The 22,600-nt window shown below is 31.7% G+C and overlaps 2 pseudogenes; both read right to left on the reverse strand.

Moving 5' to 3' along the window:
* The window catches only part of LOC146936441 (disease resistance protein At4g27190-like), a 44,037-nt pseudogene extending 31,490 nt beyond the window's left edge, over positions 1-12,547 (reverse strand).
* Positions 7,700-8,442, reverse strand: LOC146936445 (uncharacterized; annotated as a pseudogene).
* Positions 12,548-22,600: the final 10,053 nt, after the last annotated feature.

Consider the following 22,600-nt stretch of genomic DNA (forward strand, 5'->3'; position numbering starts at 1 on the left):
TTTGCATAAATATGTTGTTTTGCATAAATAAGTTGTTTTGAATAAGTTGTTTTTTAAAATGAAATCGGAATAAGCTGTTTTGTATAAATATGCTGTTTTGAATAAGCTGTTTTGAACAAATAAGCTATTTTGCATAAATAAGCTGTTTTGAATAAGCGGTTTTAAAAAAAGTGATCCTAATAAGTTGTTTCGAATAAGCTGTTTTGCATAAATAAACAGTTTTGAATAAGTTGTTTTGCATAAATATGTTGTTTTGCATAAACAAGTTGCTTTGAATAAGTTGTTTTTAAAATGAAATTGGAATAAGCTGTTTTGTGTAAATAAGCTGTTTTGAATAAGCTGTTTTACACAAATAAGCTGTTTTGTATAAATAAGTTGTTTTGAATAAGCTGTTTTGCACAAATAAGCTCTTTTGTATAAATAAGTTGTTTCGAATAAGCTGTTTTGCATAAATAAGCTGTTTTGAATAAGTTGTTTTGCATAAATATGTTGTTTTGCATAAATAAGTTGTTTTGAATAAGTTGTTTTTTAAAATGAAATCGGAATAAGTTGTTTTGTATAAATAAGCTGTTTTGAATAAGTTGTTTTGCACAAATAAGCTGTTTAGTATAAATAAGTTGTTTTGAATAAGTTGTTTTTCACAAATAAGGTATTTTGTATAAATATGTTGTTTCGAATAAGCTGTTTTGCATAAATAAGCTGTTTTGAATAAGTTGTTTTGCATAAATATGTTGTTTTGCATAAATAAGTTGTTTTGAATAAGTTGTTTTTTAAAATGAAATCGGAATAAGCTGTTTTGTATAAATATGCTGTTTTGAATAAGCTGTTTTGAACAAATAAGCTATTTTGCATAAATAAGCTGTTTTGAATAAGCGGTTTTAAAAAAAGTGATCCTAATAAGTTGTTTCGAATAAGCTGTTTTGCATAAATAAGCTATTTTGAATAAGTTGGTTTTTAAAATTAATCGGAATAAGCTGTTTTGTATAAATAAGTTGTTTTGAATAAGCTGTTTTGCACAAATAAGCTGTTTTGTATAAATAAGTTGTTTTGAATAAGCTATTTAGCACAAATAAGCTCTTTTGTATAAATAAGTTGTTTCAAATAAGCTGTTTTGCATAAATAAGCTGTTTTGAATAAGTTGTTTTGCATAAATATGTTGTTTTGCATAAATACGTTTTTTTGAATAAGTTGTTTTTTAAAATGAAATCGGAATAAGTTGTTTTGTATAAATAAGCTGTTTTGAATAAGCTGTTTTGCACAAATAAGCTATTTTGTATAAATAAGTTGTTTTGAATAAGTTGTTTTGCACAAATAAGCTATTTTGTATAAATAAGTTGTTTCGAATAAGCTGTTTTGCATAAATAAGCTGTTTTGAATAAGTTGTTTTCCATAAATAAGTTGTTTTGAATAAGTTGTTTTTTAAAATGAAATCGGAATAAGCTGTTTTGTATAAATAAGCTGTTTTGAATAAGCTGTATTGAACAAATAAGCTGTTTTGCATAAATAAGCTGTTTTGAATAAGCGGTTTTAAAAAAAGTGATCCTAATAAGTTGTTTCGAATAAGCTGTTTTGCATAAATAAGCTATTTTGAATAAGTTGGTTTTTAAAATTAATCGGAATAAGCTGTTTTGTATAAATAAGTTGTTTTAAATAAGCTGTTTTGCACAAATAAGCTGTTTTGTATAAATAAGTTGTTTTGAATAAGTTGTTTTGCACAAATAAGCTCTTTTGTATAAATAAGTTGTTTCAAATAAGCTGTTTTGCATAAATAAGCTGTTTTGAATAAGTTGTTTTGCATAAATATGTTGTTTTGTATAAATAAGTTGTTTTGAATAAGTTGTTTTTTAAAATGAAATCGGAATAAGTTGTTTTGTATAAATAAGCTGTTTTGAATAAGCTGTTTTGCACAAAGAAGCTATTTTGTATAAATAAGTTGTTTTGAATAAGTTGTTTTGCACAAATAAGCTATTTTGTATAAATAAGTTGTTTCGAATAACCTGTTTTGCATAAATAAGCTGTTTTGAATAAGTTGTTTTTTAAAATGAAATCGGAATAAGCTGTTTTGTATAAATAAGCTGTTTTGAATAAGCTGTTTTGAACAAATAAGCTGTTTTGCATAAATAAGCTGTTTTGAATAAGCGGTTTTAAAAAAAGTGATCCTAATAAGTTGTTTCGAATAAGCTGTTTTGCATAAATAAGCTATTTTGAATAAGTTGGTTTTTAAAATTAATCGGAATAAGCTGTTTTGCATAAATAAGTTGTTTTGAATAAGCGGTTTTTAAAAAATCATTCTAATAAGTTGTTTTGCATAAATAAACTATTTCGAATAAGCTATTTTGCATAAATAAATTGTTAAGAAAAAAATTATAATATGGGGCTTTATTAGGCCCACAAATAAATAGATTTTATAGTGGACCCAAATAATTCTTTTCACTTGGGGTGTAAAAAGCAATTATGTTGGGTGTAGAAAGCAATTATGCACGGTGTATAAGGATCTCCTTATGCATAATAACTTTTGCCTGTATCTATTACTTAGTGAAGCGTCCGTTAAAAGAATTGAAGGATGTTTAACAAGGAAATCAGCAACAAAGACAAGTTATTAGTAGCTAAATGATTTTGGAGACTAGATTCTCAAGCTCCCTTGTGACAACCAAATAAGAGCTTAAATCTTCATCTATTTGAGAAGGGTCCCCTGAAAGTATAGGAAAAAATAATTATGCGTATTTTTTTATTTTTTTTCACTAAGCGAAGAAAGGACAGGCATCAAGGAGAAACACCGACATCCCAACTAGGTTGGTACCCCAATGAACCCCCATCTTATGCCACCAAACTCAAAATTTTGTTTTTTTTTAAAAAAAAAAAGGAGAAAAATATGTACAAGAGGGGGGACTATACCAAAACCATCCATTAACGATAAAAAAATAAAAATACCTTCAGAAGGCTTTGAAGGAGACTGAGATGGAATACAAGAGAGTCTTGATTTGGAAACTAATATTTCTTCATCCTTAGGAAACTCATCCTGAATATTTGAGCTTACGTTCATGACAGCATCATCATTTAGGGAAGCTGAACAAAGGGTGGGAAAGAAGAGGGTTCAACTTCAAAATGAAAAAGTTAACGAGGTAACTTGAGAAAATAAAACTGATCCAAAGAGTCTTCACCTTGATCAATATTAGTGTTATCTTGCCAGATTTTAACATCAACATCTTAACATCATCTTCCTACAAAATTCATTTAAAAGAATATATTTTTCAGGAATTCTTAATATTATAGGATCAACCTTACTATCCTTCAAAAAAAAAAAAAACTTACTATATATTTTTTCCTAAGTAAGCTTACTTTATTATAGAAAAAGCAAATAGGAGTATAGAAAGCAAAAGAATTCAAATGTCAAAAGAAGTAGACTCCAATTATGTTCTCTTTTCAAAATGACTCTTATAAATGGAATCTCATCGAAATTTAATAATAAAAAAGCTTAAATGCAGTTTTCCCCTCTCTATGTTTTAAAACGTTGCCATTTTCTCCTTCCATAAAAAAATTTATAATTTAACTCCTAACTTTATCCCCTTTTGCAAAAGTGGCCCCAACCCTCAATTCTAACCAAGTCAACGCATATGTGGCAACTGACTTAGCTGAGTCAGATGCCATCTGTGAATTTTTTTAAATAAAAAAAAACGACAACAATACTTGAAGGCTTTGTTAAAGAAAATAAACTCACTTTTGAATGAGGTGATGAAGTTTTTGTCTTGGCATTAGCTGATATGGTTCCTTCTTCAACACTTATCTCGATACCCTACTTAGAAGATTGTAGCATAACATAATTCAATTCCTACATAGAAAAATTTCAAAAAGAATACAAGCAAAATGAGGGAAATGCCTTTTGTTTAGAAGCAGCTAATTGTAGAGGTATCTCATTCTTTGTTGTTTCTGAAATGGTGGACAAAGTTGATGCTACATTTTCAACAAACTCGTGCTCTGTCTCTAGTGGTTGTTCAATTTCTTGCTGCATAAAAAATAAAATGTTTGTTTCAAATGAATTGCATTGGTGGCTTTATTCATATGTGGTTAGCTTGAATAAATAGAATAGTATTGACCTGTGAAGAAGTCAACTCGTGTCCTGATGTAGCTTGAACTTCAGTGATTTTTGAACTTGGATATTCATTACGAGTATCGTGACCTTTGGACTCATCATGTACCTGCTCGAATAGCTTCAAAAAATCCTTGCGCAATTCATAACCTATAGCAAAATATTAACATCATTATATAGTTGGGTCACTCTTTGACGATTCTAAATTAAGAACTTATTGATTAAAATAGTCAAATGCTTCAATTTCCAATTCATTGAATAACAAATTTTCATAAAACTCTACTATTTAAATTCCTTAAAGAGTGTCCTGGTGTAATGCCCCGCATGTAAAATTTCAGTATCGGTTATTTTATCCTTGGATTTTTAAGGGAAAGAGTTAATTATTTAATGGAGAATATTTAACATACAGTGTTAGTTAAACACACATGCTCAGTTATCAGTGTCAGCTTTAGTGTGGCTTAATAGACTTTTGCTAAAAAAGGGGTAATATGGTAAATTTACATTTGGCCAAGAGATATTTTTCACTCATTTTTTCCTTATTCTTCTACACACTTCCACTCACTTTGATGAAGTGCTCTTTCCCTTTTCTCTTCCTCCCTCTCGGCTCATTCCCTCATTCTCACTAAACCACTAAAATCCAACCTTAATCCTTTTAGAAATCAACATGTAAGTGATCACTCTTGATCCTTAACACACTTTGAACCTTCAACAAGCTTTGAATTCCCTTCTTTTTCTCCCTATTGGTCGTGACCCATCCTTTCTCTTAGTTTGGAAATTTGTTAAATTAGTAGTTTGGTCATGTGTGTGTGGTTTTGGTATTGAAATGGTGTTAGAAATTATGGGGGCTGAAATTGAAGGAAAACCAAAATGAAGATGTTGGAGCTGCAAGGACAAGAAGAATGGATAGAAAATTTTAAGGAATTAGGAGCTCATGGTCATCAATGGTAGTTCATCCACAATCTACAAGGTGAGTTCTTTTTTTTTAGGTTTGAAATTGGAATATATATAGAGGTGAATTTGATGTTGATGATAGCTTAATGGGATAGTAATCTAATAACCTTAAAATGCACAGTTGTTGTGGTATTTTGGATTGGTGTTGTTGTCGAAATTGAATGCTATTGTTAGATTGGTTACGGTTGAGCTTTATGAATAATTGGCTAAAATTTCGTATAGACCTGCTGTCGGAAAAACTGTCGTAAATGCATGTACAAGCATCGTTTTTGAGTGGGAATTGAACCATTGGAAAATAGACAAAATTTAACATGAAATTGGCTTTGGAAAAACTTAATTTCATTACTCTATGACTGAGGAAACTGAGTTAGAAGTTTGAGTTGCTTAATTAAAATCTGCACTATTGCTGTTGTAATGTTTCTGTCATATCTCTATGTTCATACATCACTTTGGAATGAGACTTTTACCATTAGAAAGAAGACAGAAATTAACTTGAAATAGGCTTTGCGGTGGCTTAATTCAATTATGTTATGATGGAGGAAACTAAGTTACAAGTTTCAGTTATTGAATCAAAAATCTGCACTAATTTAGTTGGAATGTTCATGTTAAAATATTCGGTTCGACGGTAAGATTGAAAGGACTAGGACTGAAGCGGAGGACTAAGGTTTTAAGAGCAAGAGAAGAAAGCTAAAGGGAAAGCAACGACAACAGATTTGAATTGGGGCATAAGCTGTCGAGAGAATTTGTAAATGTTAAAGTGAGTTCCTTTAGCTTGGAACCCACCTTTGCAGATTGATTATGATTATGCTAGACTATTGAGATAATATGAATAATTAAACCATTTTTATGATTACTTGCTTTTTTTTTGTGCAAGCATGACTATTATGCCATATGAATGGTACATTTGAGGTAGAATAAATATAAGATAGTTAGAATGATTATTTCTTGATTAGGCACCCTTGTTTATTTTAAAATCTCTTTTATGTTAATGAGTATGTTTATGTTAGTATAAATGTTGGAGAGAAATTAGCAAGACAATTGATGTGTGTGGGTGTGTGTCTATATATATATATATATATATATATTTATAGAAATGATTTGAAAGAAAATTTGAAATGGAGCCTATGAGTAATATGCTCACAGAAAAATTGAAATGAGTAACATGCTCAGAGAGTTAAAGAAAGCAAAAAAAAAAAAAAAAAACATAATAATAATAAAATTGTGAAAAATCCGTTTGCTGCAACGAAGAGATGATGCAGCCTATGAGTAAAAAGCTCATAGATATATTATGAAATCTCCGTTTGCTGCAACGAAGAGATAATGCAGCCTATGAACCAAATTGTTCATAGTAAACCGTTCGCCACAACGAAGAGATAATGTGGTATATTCCGTTCGCCACAACGAAGAGATAATGTGGTATAATTCCGTTCGCCACAACGAAGAGATAATGTGGTATAATTCCGTTCGCCACAACGAAGAGATAATGTGGTATATTTCCGTTTGCCACAACGAAGAGATAATGTGGTATATTTTCGTTCGCCACAACGAAGAGATAATGTGGTTTATGTACAAATAATGAAAAGAGACTAATAATGAGATAGTTTATATTGAGTGGTACAAATGAGAAAGAAAAAAAAAACATATTGATGAGATAGTTTATATTGAGTTGTACAAATGAGAAAATAATTTACATACTTATTGATGGTAAATTCACATCATGAGATGCGATGATAAAGTATACGAGAATGTGTCAAATTTTAGTAGCTTTGTACTTTAGGGAAGTGTAACAATATATAAATTATGTTGAAATGAATTAGCTACGAAGCAATATTTTATGGGCATTTTACTAATCGTTGGAAATGAGAAATTTTAGTTATGGAACTCCGGCTTAGTTAGCCGAAACTAGTTGTTATCGGAAAAGAATCAGAGACATACTCAAATAAGTATGTCAAAGTATAAGCTATACTCAAATAAGTATGTCAAAGTATAAGCTATACAAGAATACGATGGATTGAATATATGTTTATGATTGCTAATATGTTTATGATTATAGATATGAATATGACTATATTTATTATATGATCAAAACAATATTTAGACAGCGATTTTCGTTATCCCTTGATCGCTCAGTTATGCATAATGAAGTTGTATAAGCCCAAATTGGATTGAGGTTAGAATCAGATGACGATCCTAGGTTCCCCGAGATTGCCTACAGCCTAGGATGGATGGAACTCACTGAGACATTTTGTCTCACCCCAATTCCTTTTATTTATTTCAGATATACGAGTTATTATACGACATGATGATTCTTGATGAAGAAGCAGAAGTAGCTGGACTGTATAAAGTACACGTCAATGGTAGTATTTCTGAGTTAACAGGTGAGAAATTATATGATTTGTTCAAAGAGTTTTATATTTATTGTAATTTTAATGTACCCGATGCCGAGTTTAACACTCATGCTAGATATCCTAGGTAATTTTCTAGTAGGGGTGTTTCACCTGGGGACACTCGTTAGCATTTCCCTTAAAACTTGTATAGGTCACTCACGAGCTCTTATATTTTAGAAATACCTATCACACATACCTCTACTATAGAAGCTTCAATTGTCTATATAATCAAATGGTATAATTTATTAAAGATGAAATTTAGAGGAAAATCATCCTTAAATCCTTGGTATGTTGTTTATAATGTAAATATTACTGCATGATATGTAATTATTTAAAAATATTGGATAGAGTGTGTACCATAGCCAATATTTACACCATAAATATCACTTTTGAGGTCTGTTGTTGATGCTGAAGCCATAGAGAGTTTTTGACAATTCTGTATGAAACAATATATTACAGCTTGAAATTGAATTCCCTAGGCATGACTGAGGCTTGGTAGATTTTCAAATACTACAAGTTTTAGATTTGGAATCTCCACTTTCTGATGATCATCTTCGCCTACAAATATTTCCTCGAGCTCATCTGCTTCTCTTATCATCTTCAACTTGTTGCACTTTACTACATCAAGACCAAGCCGAGCCACTAGGAGAGTAAGCCCTTCCCACGTGTAAAGTTGAATAAAAGAATGCAGCCTCAACCAGAGAGATCAACCAAGTGATTTTAGCTTTGGAAAGCATGTCTTTGTTATAGACATAAAAATTGAGGAATTTTTATTCTCAAAATCATCTTCAATAATATGCTTCAACTCTTTGCATTCTTCAATTCTCATATCACGCAACTGTGGTAGACACGTTATTGTAGAACTGGAGAAAACACTTTTCAATTTTTCGCATCGCATAATTTTTAATTTTCCAAGGTTTTGGAGGGAAAATGAATTTTTGGGACCCACAAAAAGGCGTGTCATCATAGGCAGAACATGCAAACCTAAGTTCATTTTCTGTTCATTTACTTCATTGAGACAAAAGATACTTTCTACTTTGGAGTTATTGTTTACCACCAGTGTCTCCAAAGCAAGAAAATGATCCACATTCCCACTCAATTCCTACGATAAATGAATGCGAAATAAACACGTGCATATAATATGAAAAACAAAGATATATAGAATTAGGGATGTATACCTTGATGATTGTATTGTCCACAGATCTTGTTACTGAATGATGAGTTATAAAATCAGCAAAAGATTTTATATTAAATTGCAGGCATTCTTTGAGTGAAAGATATTTCAAACGTTGAAGTGTTGTGTGATATTGTTTGGGACACAATCCGACTAAACTTGGCAGATTCCAAAGACTGAGATCTTCCAATGCTGGAAGATGAAGATGAATCTTATTGGGGTTTTGAGGATCACCAGTGTATTGTCCAACTATATATTCCAATTGCACACAATTATCAACAAGGAGCTCTTTTAATCTTGGGAAGACAACGCCCCAGTAATTGCCACCAGTGCTGTCATGATCTCCAGTTTCTATTATAATGTGCTTCAATTCATCGCACTCAAAAATTGTCAAAGTCTCCAACAACATTCTTGGAGCAATAGATCGGATAAATACCGATTTAATCTTCGAAATATTCCACAATTCAATCTTTTTAATATTGCACATGATACGTGAATGTCTTAAAAGACATTGAGCATGTTTCCATATGTTAAGGCAATATGCATTTGATTTCTGCAGTAATGTAATCCAAATCAAAATCAAAGAAATTATGCATTTGAAGAAATTAACTCAATGTCCCAAAGCTTTTAAACTTGTAACACTATTAAATGATACTAAAAATTGGACATTATTGTTTGGTATTCTAGGTACCTTTTGGTATTTAGTGATTTCCTATTATATTAACAGTAACATTTAACCTTAGGATCTTTAATATGCGACGTACGACACTATAAATATCTAATAAAACAAATCTATCTAAGGTTTCTTTTCCTTTCTTTTTTTATTATGATAAAATGTATGAATAGCATTTAGCTAAAAAAAAAAGTATCAATAGTTTCTGATTAGAGAAAGTATAAAAAAGGTGAGAGGGTTACCATTAAGTTGTCCTGCGGTTGCTCCTCAGAAACCAATGGGATTTTAGTATTTGTGGTACTACTCAATTTGTTTTGCCCATATTTTTTACCACAACAATATTTACCAGTCCATGAAAAGATATTGCATTTGATAGGGTCTGATTGTGCTGGTGGCTTAGAAGCATATCTAGAAAGAGAAGATGGTCCCTTAATGGATGAAGTCATAATACTATTACATTCTGGGAAAATATCGATCAAAGTTGGTAAACCATCGAACACCATTTTTTTTAAAGAACCAAGTTTGATATCTTGACCAAATATGTATTTTACCTTATCACAACTTTCTATTGTGATGGATTCTAGTGCTGGAAGATCGTGAGGAGAGTGAAACGGAAGTATTAATTCAATTCTTGGACACTTCTTAATACTAAGAACTTCCAGTTTCTGAAACATTGAGCCATGACTTGTGTTATCATTATCATCATCAACAATTATTATGTTTTCAAGAAGATCGCAATCAATTATTTTCAATGTCTCCAACGACACTAGGCTGCTAGCAGTTCGGAGTTGAAATACGAAGATCAACATCGGGCATCCTCTCAATGACACGCTCTTTAAACTGAACAGGTTTATGTTGCACTTGAATAAGCTTTGCAAATGTTTACAATCCTTGATAGACAAATTTTCTAAATTGTTTAGAGAATCAAAGGAAAGAGGACCGTTGAACAATTCTTCCAAATTTTCTAGGTTCCAAAGATCTAGTACAACCAACTTGGAGAAGACTTTTGATACAATATGCTTAGTGTCAATGAGGCACTGTAATTGTGAAATCCAACTCAAACCAAGATTAACTATATCATTCATACATGAGTGTTATGATATTTCTCCATCCTCCTTCCATTCTTCTTAGTCTAAGAACCTCTGCTTCTTGCATACAATACATGAGTGTTATTTTGGATAGGAAAACATCATCTTTGGTTACAAAAGTAACGCACTTTGATGATGATTCATCATCTGCACTCCATTTTTCAACGATATGGAACCTTTGCAATTTAGGGAAAGTTATTTCTCGGCAAAATTCATTAAAACTTCTGTTGAAATACAATTTTTCAAGTGATAAGCATCCTTTAATCACTTCAAAAGGATTTTTCCTTGCAATTCCACAACATTCCAGGTTCAACAATCTAAATTTCTCTAGTTTTGAGATTTCATGAGGCAGTTCATCAATTTTACAATCATTCAAATCAAGAGTCTCAAGGCTTTGCAGGTTTCCCAAAATAGAGATGTCACCCAAATCGACATGCGTAAAGAGAAGCGATCGAATATTCTTCAACGACTGAATTGAATGAGGTAATGATAGAGATAGTCTAGAATATTGATCATGGATTAAATGCGAAACTCTAAGGCACGTAATATTTTCAAAAACTTAGTTTGGGACTTCAATTTTCACATCGCGACGATACTTATCCTTATGCACCGTGACAATTAGAATCTCAAGCTTGGAACCATCAAGCTTAAAGGAAAACACATCCTTAAGCTTGCCTTCACATAACAAATATTTAATATTTGCCTCCCTTTCAACCATTGCCTTTTGATTCTTATCACACAACTTCACTGTCTGAATCTCTTTGTTCGCTATCCATTGGGCTGCATCACGAACCAAGTCATGCATTTTCACTCTGCTTTGACCGGCCTCCAACAACAAACAAGAATCTAGGAGTTTATTTTCGGATATTACAACTTGACTTCGAGGATCTTCGTAGCTGACATAATCTTCCCCAAAAAGACCTCCTCCGATGCCAAGTCTGGTTAACCTTTCGGTAGGAATTTTTTCATCATCTCGAAATACAGAACACAAGAGAAATAGTTTCTTGGCCTTCTCATTCTTCATATTATCATAGCTAACTTGCAAGCGTTTATAAATTTTAACAAGTTCATCATCAACACTGTGCATGGGTTTCTGCAAGGATTTTAAGACCACATCCCACTCTTCTGGATGTGGTATGCCCTTCAAACTACTGGCGATGACAGCAACTGCAATTGGTAACCCTTTGCATTCATTTGCAATTTTACGACCCTTGTGGAGCAAACTTTTAGTTGAAATTTCTTTAAGACCAGCATGCCTTTGGAACATGGTCCATGCCTCTTCATCAGATAAGAGCTCCAGTTGGATTGTCCTACTGCATCTTAATTTGTTGCACACTAAGGGATTACGCGTGGTTACAAGAATTCTACAGCCTTTGTGATTGTCACTGTATGGAATACCAATTTCATTAAAATCAATATCTTCCCACACATCATCCAATATTAGAAGAATCTTTTCACCGTTCATTAATCTCTTCCATAGTTTTTTGGGTCTGTCTGATTCAGTACAGTAATCAAATTTTAAATCCAAGGGTCCAGCAATATCATTTTGAATCTTTCTAATATCAGGAGATAATGACACTGTCGTATCGATGACGTTGTTAAATTGTTTGGATTGCTTAAGTTTCTTACTCACTTGTTTGGCCATTGTAGTTTTTCCTGTGCCCCCATCCCTTGCAATCCGATTATAAAATTGTTGTCATCTTTCAGAGCATCTAAAAGCTCTTTGTATTTAGAGTCCCTACTTTTAAAAGGAATATAGTGTTGGGATGAATAACGTTCAACATCTGGAAGACGAGCAGGGAGTTCAATTGAAAGTTGCTTTCCAGTTTCAATCAATCTTTTAATTTGCTCCTTCTTATTTGTCAGTTCCTTTCCCCTTCTATATCGCCATATGATATGGGGACAAAATCCAAAAAGACATTTTTGTTTTGTTTTGGTGTCTTCTTGAATGAGCTTATTAGCTTCTTTTTCCCAAAAAAGAGCATTAGCTTGAACATCCTCTCCTCTTCTTGTTGCTACATCAACATGTTGCTTAACAGTTGTGCTTTCTATTTCCAATCTAGATCTTTCTTCTTCAAAATCATTAGCAATGCATGTGAAGCAACATATATAACTTGACTCTGTGATTGCCCCATTTATCAATTTCTCCACATAAGGCTTCGCCAAATCAGTCAGAAAACTAGCCATCCAAATAAATTTCAATAGATCGAAGTTAAACATATATATATATATATATATATATATATATATATATATATATATATATATATGTGTGTGTGTGTGTGTGTGTGTGTGTGTGTGTGTGTGTGTGTGTGTGTGTGTGTGTGTTGTAAATATCATTCATGTTCTTGTTGTGTAGGAAGATTTTCTTCATTCAGGATCTGTTAATTTGAAAAATGATACTTGATGACACACTTTTCATCAAAGAAATTTTTTTAGCTTGTTCAAACAAATATTTGAGAAAGTTCAAATGGGAGTCCATCCAATATTAAAGTTTAAGATCCTTTAAGCCAATCTCTAAACAATAAACAAGTTATGAAAAAATGATCATGTAGAAGAGTGGAGACCGAAATTCGAAATCATATACCAATAGAAAATCTGAGAAGTAACTTAAGTCAGTATCAATCTACTGTTATTTTCCCATTTTTCAATACTTGGAAGCAGGCTTCAAGGTTTAAGCTTTAGTTTGAAAAGTAAAATTAATATGTTTAATTCTATCCTTATATACTAGAGTTGGTTTCTCTAAAAAATAATACAAAAGCATAATACTCTTAAGAAATCTAAAACTTGGTCCCTGTAAACAATTAACTAAAATATCGACTGAAAATTGTTAAAGTATAAAATGTTGAAGCCGTATGAACTATTCATTGAAACTCTGTTGTAGAAATATACCATGGAGACTTAATTTTAGAAAATCTACTCTGTCTTAATAAGGGTTTAATATTGTAAACTGAATCGTAGTAGTCACGGAGGTAGGCACAATTGGCCGAACTGCGTTAACAAATATCGTGTGTTCATTGTCTTTCTCTCTTCGTTCTCTTATTTAATCTTTTGTTACGAGTTGTTTTTCTAACAATATATGAATGAATGATCAAGCAAAACTTGAACAAAACCGACTATTTTACCAACAAAAGTTTGACCTTGTAACCTTAAGGAACACAACGTATATATTTATATCCAAATTGAAAATACAATATTTTCAAAAACAAAATTCAGTTATGGCTTTTCCTTGGTGGACCAACACATCGCAACATAAATAATTTTAATAAGGGTGCGTTTGTTTCAGATTTTTTTCAAAAAAAATCTATTTTTTCCCTTAAAAAAATCACTTTTTTCATTTTTAAGTGTTTGTTTAGGATTTTTAGAAAAATCATTTTATCAAAAAAATCTATTTTGACCCTAAAATGAAAAGCTATTAGGCTTAACTTTTCTCAAAATCTATTTTGTTTAGCAACAAGGAGATAACACATGTACATGTTAGAACTCATTTTTTTTTTAAAAAATGGATTTTTATGGATAGTAGACAAACACAAATAACTTCAGATTTTTTTGAAAATCTCTAAAGAAAAATCTCTAGATTCTTTTGACACAAAATCTATTTTTTTTAAAGCTGAAACAAACGCACTCTAAGTGGGATGTTTGGATTCAAACTCTAGCCCCTACATACATAATGCAATACCTACTGAGTTACACTCATGTGGACCATATTGTAGGAGTTTAATCCTTTTTAATTTTTACTACTTTAATTTTGTTTAAAAGTTATATTTGTAACTTATACAGTAAATTCCACTAAATCATATTTTTATGTCAAGTTAGGCCGCCAATATTAAATCGAACCTAAAGATTGTTGGAACTTGTGTTGGGGGTCTGCTGCAATAACTTGACCAAGAAGATGATGAAGATGACTATGATGAAGTGTGCACATAAATTCCAAAGATTGTTGTATATCTTGATTGTTGGGAAGATGCTGCTGTACTTGAAACCTGAAAAGATTAATGGTTATGCATGCAAACTCAAAGCGTATGGAGTTGCCATACTAACCTTTAGGTTCGATTCGCCCCCACCAATAACTGTATATTGGATGCAATAAGGAATGACCGGCGAATCCCCTTCAGGATACTATGAGTTCCTTGACGTGTATTGCACAACCACACCAAGCGTATCTCCTAACAGTATTTTACAGATTTATGGTTCCAGCAATTCACTCATGCATTAGAGAATTGATGGATGATTTAGAGTAAGAGAATGATGGAGAATTATGTTGTTGTTCTTTTTTTTTTTTTGTGTGTCCAACTAATGCCCAAATGCCAAGCATTTATAGTGCATTATATGACCCTTCATATGAGAGAAAACACCCATTTGATTTGAAACAATGTTATGGTTCATTAAACATCCCTTTGTCAAAGGTTATAATCATATACACTTGAATCAATGCAAAGGTTCATTAAGCATCTCTTTGCGAAAAGTTCCAATGTATATGAATGATTCCCATGAAGAGTTACAACTTTTGATTTAAAGTGATTCCATTATTTTGGAAATCACCAACAATCCCCCACCATTTTCAAAATACTAAATCACATAAATCTGGAAATTCCATGCCTTCAGATAATGGTATCTCACGATTTGAACCGTTACTTAGTAAGTTAAGTTTTCGCTCATTCCCAAATAGTATGGTAGGCAAGCTTTGAACCAACTATTCATTAGAACAAGTGTGCATAACTTACACATAGAATCTCGGTACCATTGATAAAGAGACTTGTAAGATGACACATTAAGAAGGCCTTGTGTCATATATCCCTTTTCATGAGAATTTAAGAGTCAAACCCTTGAACTCCGTGAAGCGGCCAAACTTCATTCTCACATAGGTAGACTATATCGGAAATGCCCCATAAGTATGCATTCCAGCAAATATATGCTATATGTCCATTAAGAGGAAAACCTCATCCTACCCTTTTTCTTCTTATGGTCCAAGTACTTTTACCCCTTGGGATGTTATCTATTGTCAAGTACTTCAATTACTCTAATAGTGTACTTTCACCATTGAACCCAAGACTTGATGCTACTCAAGTGTGGGTTGAGTTTCCACCATTGGTAATCAATTAGATTTGGGTTTGTACCACATCCCTAATAATGTCTTCAATGTATTCAACATCATTTCCAAAGACATCATTCCTTGTCAATCATTTCGTCAAATAATTGCAAGATTTTCTTTTAACTTTTATAAACTTTGAATATTCAATTCTTCACATAGATTTTGTATTCTCATAACTATGTCTATGGATCAACTTATATACTCTTGATAGTATTCACCAACTATCATCAAACCATGACACTTTTGTCAATTGAGTATATTGTAATAATACACAAACTTTTATGTCATTACACCTTTGCTATAACAATATTTAACATGCATTTCAATTTGAACTTCAACTTTTCTTTTATATCTAGCCAAGATATATCATACATTGAATGCATTAAACATACATAGCAAAATAAAAATTGATCATAAAAGAATGTCATAACCAAACTTCATAAGATGGGATTAAACATGTAAGTCATATACTCCACATAAAATTAAATATAACACAATCATTTTGATCTTAGTTATCATATAACTAATACATATATCATAAATTCATTGTGTTAAATTCAAGTTTATGTTTAAATATGTTCAATACTAAATTTCAATAAACAATGACATAGAAGAATAAACAATGAACCAAAATCATTAATATTTTCTATGACTTTCTTCCATGAACATATATCAACTTACAATAATTCAAAACATACCCAAATTATTTTAATATCATGATAAACAAGAAATTAACCATTACTTTTCATATTATCATGTACATATAATATCAACACAATACTAATGATAATAATCTCTTACACAAAGTAAATAATATCATTAAAGCAACCACTTGATATTTTGGCAATTTATCTACACTACTTTCATAAATAAAATAGTGTTTAAACATTCTTAACGTATTACTATACTCATCAAAATTCATATACTTGAACAATTTCTAAATCATGCATATATATGTCACCACATGTTAAATCTAACATATTCATATTTTACTTAGATACTATACACATGCATTTAGAACACTAAATATTTCATAATACGTCATCACTTATATGGATATTATCTCATGTTCAAATTAACATTAAACAGATTTCAAACGATAAATTTTATACATATCAAAATTTATCATGCATATATTATCTACAACCACATGTAAATTTAACATAAACACATCACATATGAAATATTTATCCATAAATTTCCATAACATATATTCATAAAAGGAATTTGTTTACCGTTCACCGTAGTCATGAATGAAAATGTAAGCTTTCATCTCACCAAAAATTGCAGCCATTAATCACAAGTAAATCATAAATCGAACCTAAAGATTGTTGGATCTTGTGTTGGGGGTCTGCTGCAATAACTTGACCAAGAAGATGATGAAGATGACTATGATGAAGTGTGCACATAAATTCCAAAGATTTGTTGTATATCTTGATTGTTGGGAAGATGCTGCTGTACTTGAAACCTGAAAAGATTAATGGTTATGCATGCAAACTCAAAGCGTATGGAGTTGCCATACTAACCTTTAGGTTCGATTCGCCCCCACCAATAACTGTATATTGGATGCAATAAGGAATGACCGGCGAATCCCCTTCAGGATACTATGAGTTCCTTGACGTGTATTGCACAACCACACCAAGCGTATCTCCTAACAGTATTTTACAGATTTATGGTTCCAGCAATTCACTCATGCATTAGAGAATTGATGGATGATTTAGAGTAAGAGAATGATGGAGAATTATGTTGTTGTTCTTTTTTTTTTTGTGTGTCCAACTAATGCCCAAATGCCAAGCATTTATAGTGCATTATATGACCCTTCATATGAGAGAAAACACCCATTTGATTTGAAACAATGTTATGGTTCATTAAACATCCCTTTGTCAAAGGTTATAATCATATACACTTGAATCAATGCAAAGGTTCATTAAGCATCTCTTTGCGAAAAGTTCCAATGTATATGAATGATTCCCATGAAGAGTTACAACTTTTGATTTAAAGTGATTCCATTATTTTGGAAATCACCAACAATAAAATGGATCGAACTTCTCTCACATATGCTATGGTGTTTTTGAAAGTTTGTTGGATTATTGTTTATGCTTAAATTATGCTTAAATGGATCTGATATTGTGGTGCAGGGTCGGATTTAATAATCTGGTCAATCCAGTTGTCAATTTAGTGTTGCAAAACGATAATTTTGAGGTATAGATGCAAATGCGCATAGTGAAGGTTTATAAAGTGGTGCTTACAAAGTCTCATACAAAGAAGACTTAAATATGTTATTGTATTTTCGCTACCTTTTGGTATTTGTCCTGTAAATTTTTCTGTTTAGTTTTAGATGCTTTCACTTTGTAAAAAAAATTGCTTTAGATCCCTATGTTAGTGTGACATTAAAAAATAAAGCCAATCATTAACAGAGTGTCACGTGGTCTGAATCAATTAAGCCATGTGACACTTCGTTAGTTTTGATTTTTTTTAACGTCACACTAACAAAAGGACCTAAAACATCGGAAGGGACTTACTCTTATTTGGCAAGCAACAATTGAAAAAAATTGAGTGGCGCAGATGGGTTTTTTCTGCTTAAGTTTAGGAAGTGGAGGAAATTGTTGAAGCGCTCAAAATCACCTTTTGGAGATGGTATATCACTAGGAAAAAAACTGATAAGGACTAGCATCAAAGTGTGTAAAAAATCTGGGTAGAGTTACTACTTTCATATTTTTAAAGTGATCATCCTCTTATAGTGTTTAAATTGAATGAGACTGAGAAAATCTGGTTAGAGTTATTTCACCTGGGGGAAAAAGGTGTTCTTTTTGGTGAACTATTGCATATTTCCAACACTTTTCAAATTTATTTACTAATAAACCCAATTGAATCGTTTATATAATTCTTTCATTGATGAGTTATGCATCTATGTCACTTCGATAAGCTTAGTGTCTCCCCAATATCTCTTGATTAATCTCTGGGATGAGTATTCACTAGACAAAGGAATGACACAAAACTCATATAAAGGATATGCAGCTCATCCGGAAAGAATACCAATATCGATAATGCTAGAGAGCACGAGGGAAAAGCTCGGGAAATTTCACAAGTGCGTTGGCAACATTTTGTCCCTTTGATTTTATTTGATTGCTTGCCAAACCGCTACTTCAAAATAAAAAATGGGAACCATATTGCCGTTTCTTCCGGACAGCAGCAATTTTTATTGGCTAAACTGTGTTTCGCTATCCCTTTGTGGAAATATCTCTCGGGAGATATAGCGCTATCCCTTCGTGGAAATATCTCTCAGGAGATATAGCAGTACTCTACCAATATACACTTCCATTGAATTTATTAATATAAATGGACGCAGGGGCTGAAAACATTAGAATTTCCCAAAAATAACACACTATCCTCTGAGTCAAATAATTTTAATCCAAATCAAAATTTCATTATAAAAATACCGCTAATACTTTTCAAACGTTAGTGTAATAAAAAGAGCGGAAAGACGGGCATCAAGTGCACGTCTTTTAGCTAGTTATGAATAAGAGGAACAATTTTCTTTTTTTTTTTTAGGAAGGAAGGGACATTTTTCTTGTATAATGAAAAATCTATTCCGATAAAAAAAAACTTAAAAAGACGATTCTTAAAAAGGTCTGTTGGTTGTGATTTTTCCTAGTAGGTCCATATATTCATTAACTTTAAAATTTTATAAAAATCATAGAAAGAGTCGTGTTAGTCTCTCTATGTAGTCATTGTCCATGTAACAAAAAAAAAAACAAATTAGTCCTTGTCTCTTTTTCTTTTTCTTTTTGGGACAAGAAGTCTTGTCTCTTTGTCTGCCATTCTAATAAGAATTATTTATTTTCTATCCTATATGTTATGTTATGATGACTTTTTCGAGTCTTTCAACATTACAATATCATTTTTATGTGTGTGAAAACTGAATCTCCTCTGCATGCAACTACAAAGACTAATATATCGAGTCGGATAGAACTGTAATGAATGAAAACTTCTCCCTCAAAAAAATTAATATTGATGTATTTTGAGAATATTCTAATAAGCATCATTCGTTTTCTAAGTCATCTACATTATAATGACTTTTCCAACTCTTTCAAGATTACATTGGCTAAAAATTGTGGTTGAACATCCACATTGACTTATGAGTTTTTTTTTCTCCTAAGCCGGTTGACTTATGACTTTTTCAAGTCTTTCGACATTACATTGTGATTTTTATGTGAATATGATATCCTTTACTTTCAACTAAAAAAACTAATCATCAAAGCTAAATAGGACCGTAATGGATGACAAAACTATTTCTCTTAAGATTTAATGTCATGCATTGCGGGAGGTCATTCTAATAAGCATCATTCATTTTTTTGTTCATCCATTACGTGATAATGACTTTTTTTCAATCTTTCAACATTACATTGGCTAAAAAGTTGTGGTTGTACATGCAGATTGACTTCAAAGTCATTGTTATCATATTAGGAGCATTGATTAGTTTGTTATTTTTCCTAGCTGAGTGGTTTGATATTTCATCACTCGTATTCTTCCACATCATATATTTACTTATTTTATACGGCTTATAAATTTTTATGAGTTTTTTTCCCTAGCTCATTGATTGGTCTAATTTTCCCCTAACCGATTGGTTTGATTTTTCATCTCACAATTTCTTCCACTTCATACTGTTACTTTAATTTTTATGCTTTATAATTTATTTTTAATAGTGAAGTGCAATTTTAATCTCTCAAAAAAATCGTAAAACATAATTTAATCCCTGAAAAAATTATGATAGATCAAAGAAAAATTGTATCATCATCGACTAAACGATTGTCAGAGTGATCAGAGTAAAACAAACCTATCAATGTTCGAGAAAAAGAAATGAGATAAAAATCGAGATTGAGTACCGTAAAAATTCAGATTTATCAAATTTGAACATTAAACTTTTAAGTTCGGCCTAAGTTCAATAAATACTATAGATAAATCCTTCACATAATCTACTGAATGTTGTAAAATTGACCTATTAAATTTCAAATAAACATTTTGACCTACTACTCTCACTACAAAGCCAAAATTTGATTTTGAAGTCCCCTTACACTTATCTACGTGTTTTCCATTGAAATTATCATACTACTCTGACATTATTTCTTGTAAATATCACACTTACCATGTCTGTTATTTCTTGAGACTTCTCTATAGAATACATTTAGTTTATTGCTTCCTGAAGAATAAGTGTTCAGAAAGAATAAGTGTTTGTATCTATAGTTCAGAAGTCTCAAACTACTCTACCATAAAAATTGTTGGGATATTTCCTATTGATTTGGGAATATGACCTGTAAGTCTGTTATGGGAAAGGTTAAGCCCTATGATTGCATGAAGCTCACCAATAATGTTTGGAATCTCTCCTTCAAATTTGTTTCTTGACAAATCAATAATTACAAAGATGTTTGGAATTTTCACAAATGTCATTTTGTTACCTTTTGTCGCCAAGATCACAGAATCATAGTAGGGTGCAACCTTTTTTATAATCACAGAATTTGTAGGCCCTATACTATCCCTCATATATTCCAACTCAGTAACATTCATCATGGCTTCAAACTTTTTGAAATAGGCTTTTGGTAGAGGACCACTAAAGTTATTGCTTGAGATATCAAAAATAGTTAAACTTGGAAATGGATGCTTGATCTTTGGATTAACAATGATACCATGCAGCTTATTGTCTCGCAAAAGCAACACTTTCTAATATAGTGTTTGAAGCCAATGAGGAAAATTGTCTTCTATTTTGTTGCTGCCAAGGTTTAAAAACTTCAACCCTTTACAGAGAGACAAGGATTTAGGAATATGACTTTCTAATTGGTTGCCATAGAGATTCAGACTCTCAAGTGCACTTTCCTTTGAAAAGTTACTTGGCAAAATGCCATGAAATTTGTTCATTTGTAAATCCAAAACTACAAGGTATGATAAATTAGCAAGACACTGTGGAATGGTGCCTGTAAATTGATTATATGCCAAACTGAGAAAATAAAGGTGGCTTGCATTGCAAATTGACAAAGAGATGTCACCGGTTAGTAAGTTGTAACTAAGATCAAGGTATTCAACTTCATGTAACCAATTGGGCACACTTCCACTAATTTTGTTATTAGACAGATCAAGATATTCCAACATTGGGAGTTTTTCTAAGAAGTTAGGAAACTCAGTCAAACTCAAAGAAGACAACCCCAATCCTGATAGACTAGAAATACTGTAATTGACAAAGTTTATTGATAATTAGCTATTATCTGAAAGGTACAGAGAATACAAATGTAGTTTGGAAATGTGTTGGAAATTGACAACACCACTCAAGTTGTTTGATGATAGATCTAGACTACTTAGGCTTGAAAGGTTGGAGAAGAGTTGAAAATCAACATGACCACTTGTCAGAGTAGTTTATTATCATTCTTTAATTGATGAGTTATTCATCTATGTCATTTGGATAAGCTTAGTGTCTCCCCAATATCTCTTGATCACGAGATAAAGGATGTGCAGCTCATCCGAAAAGAATACCAATATACACTTCCATTGAATTTATTAACATAAATGAACGCAGAGGCTGAAAACATTAGAATTTAACACACTATCCTCCGAGTCAAATAACTTCACCCATATTTTTCTAAAACATCTAAAAGCCTCACATTATGCAAAAATCAAGGTCAAACGAATTCAAATGTAATTTATAATGACAAAATCGTGAAGGCCTAACGCCCAACACGAAGAAATACCTCAGAAAGTGGTATGACCGACCATTTACTTATTTAGTAGGGAATGTATTGGTGTGGGTTTGAGAGTAGTGTATTTTTACGTTTTAGCATTATTAATAAAAACAAAAAGTGAGTGGAAGGTATCTCTTGTGTAGGCCTCAATGGTTAAAGCAATGATAAAGAAAAATAGTGTTATCTTCCCATCTGTTTCTAATGAATGAAAAATAGAGTTATGTAAACCAAATCTCCTATGCATGCAACTACAAAGACTAATATCTAGAGTCGGATAGAATTGTAATGAATGAAAAACTCTCCCCAAAAAAATAATATTGATGCATTAATTCAAGGGTCAGTTCAATAAGCATCATTCGTTTTCTAACTCATCTACGTTAGAATGACTTTTCCAACTCTTTCAAGATTGCATTGGCCAAA

The sequence above is a fragment of the Medicago sativa genome, chromosome 3 (genome assembly GCF_051527215.1).
Source record: "Medicago sativa cultivar Bolivia chromosome 3, Bolivia_mono, whole genome shotgun sequence".
NCBI lineage: Eukaryota > Viridiplantae > Streptophyta > Magnoliopsida > Fabales > Fabaceae > Medicago > Medicago sativa.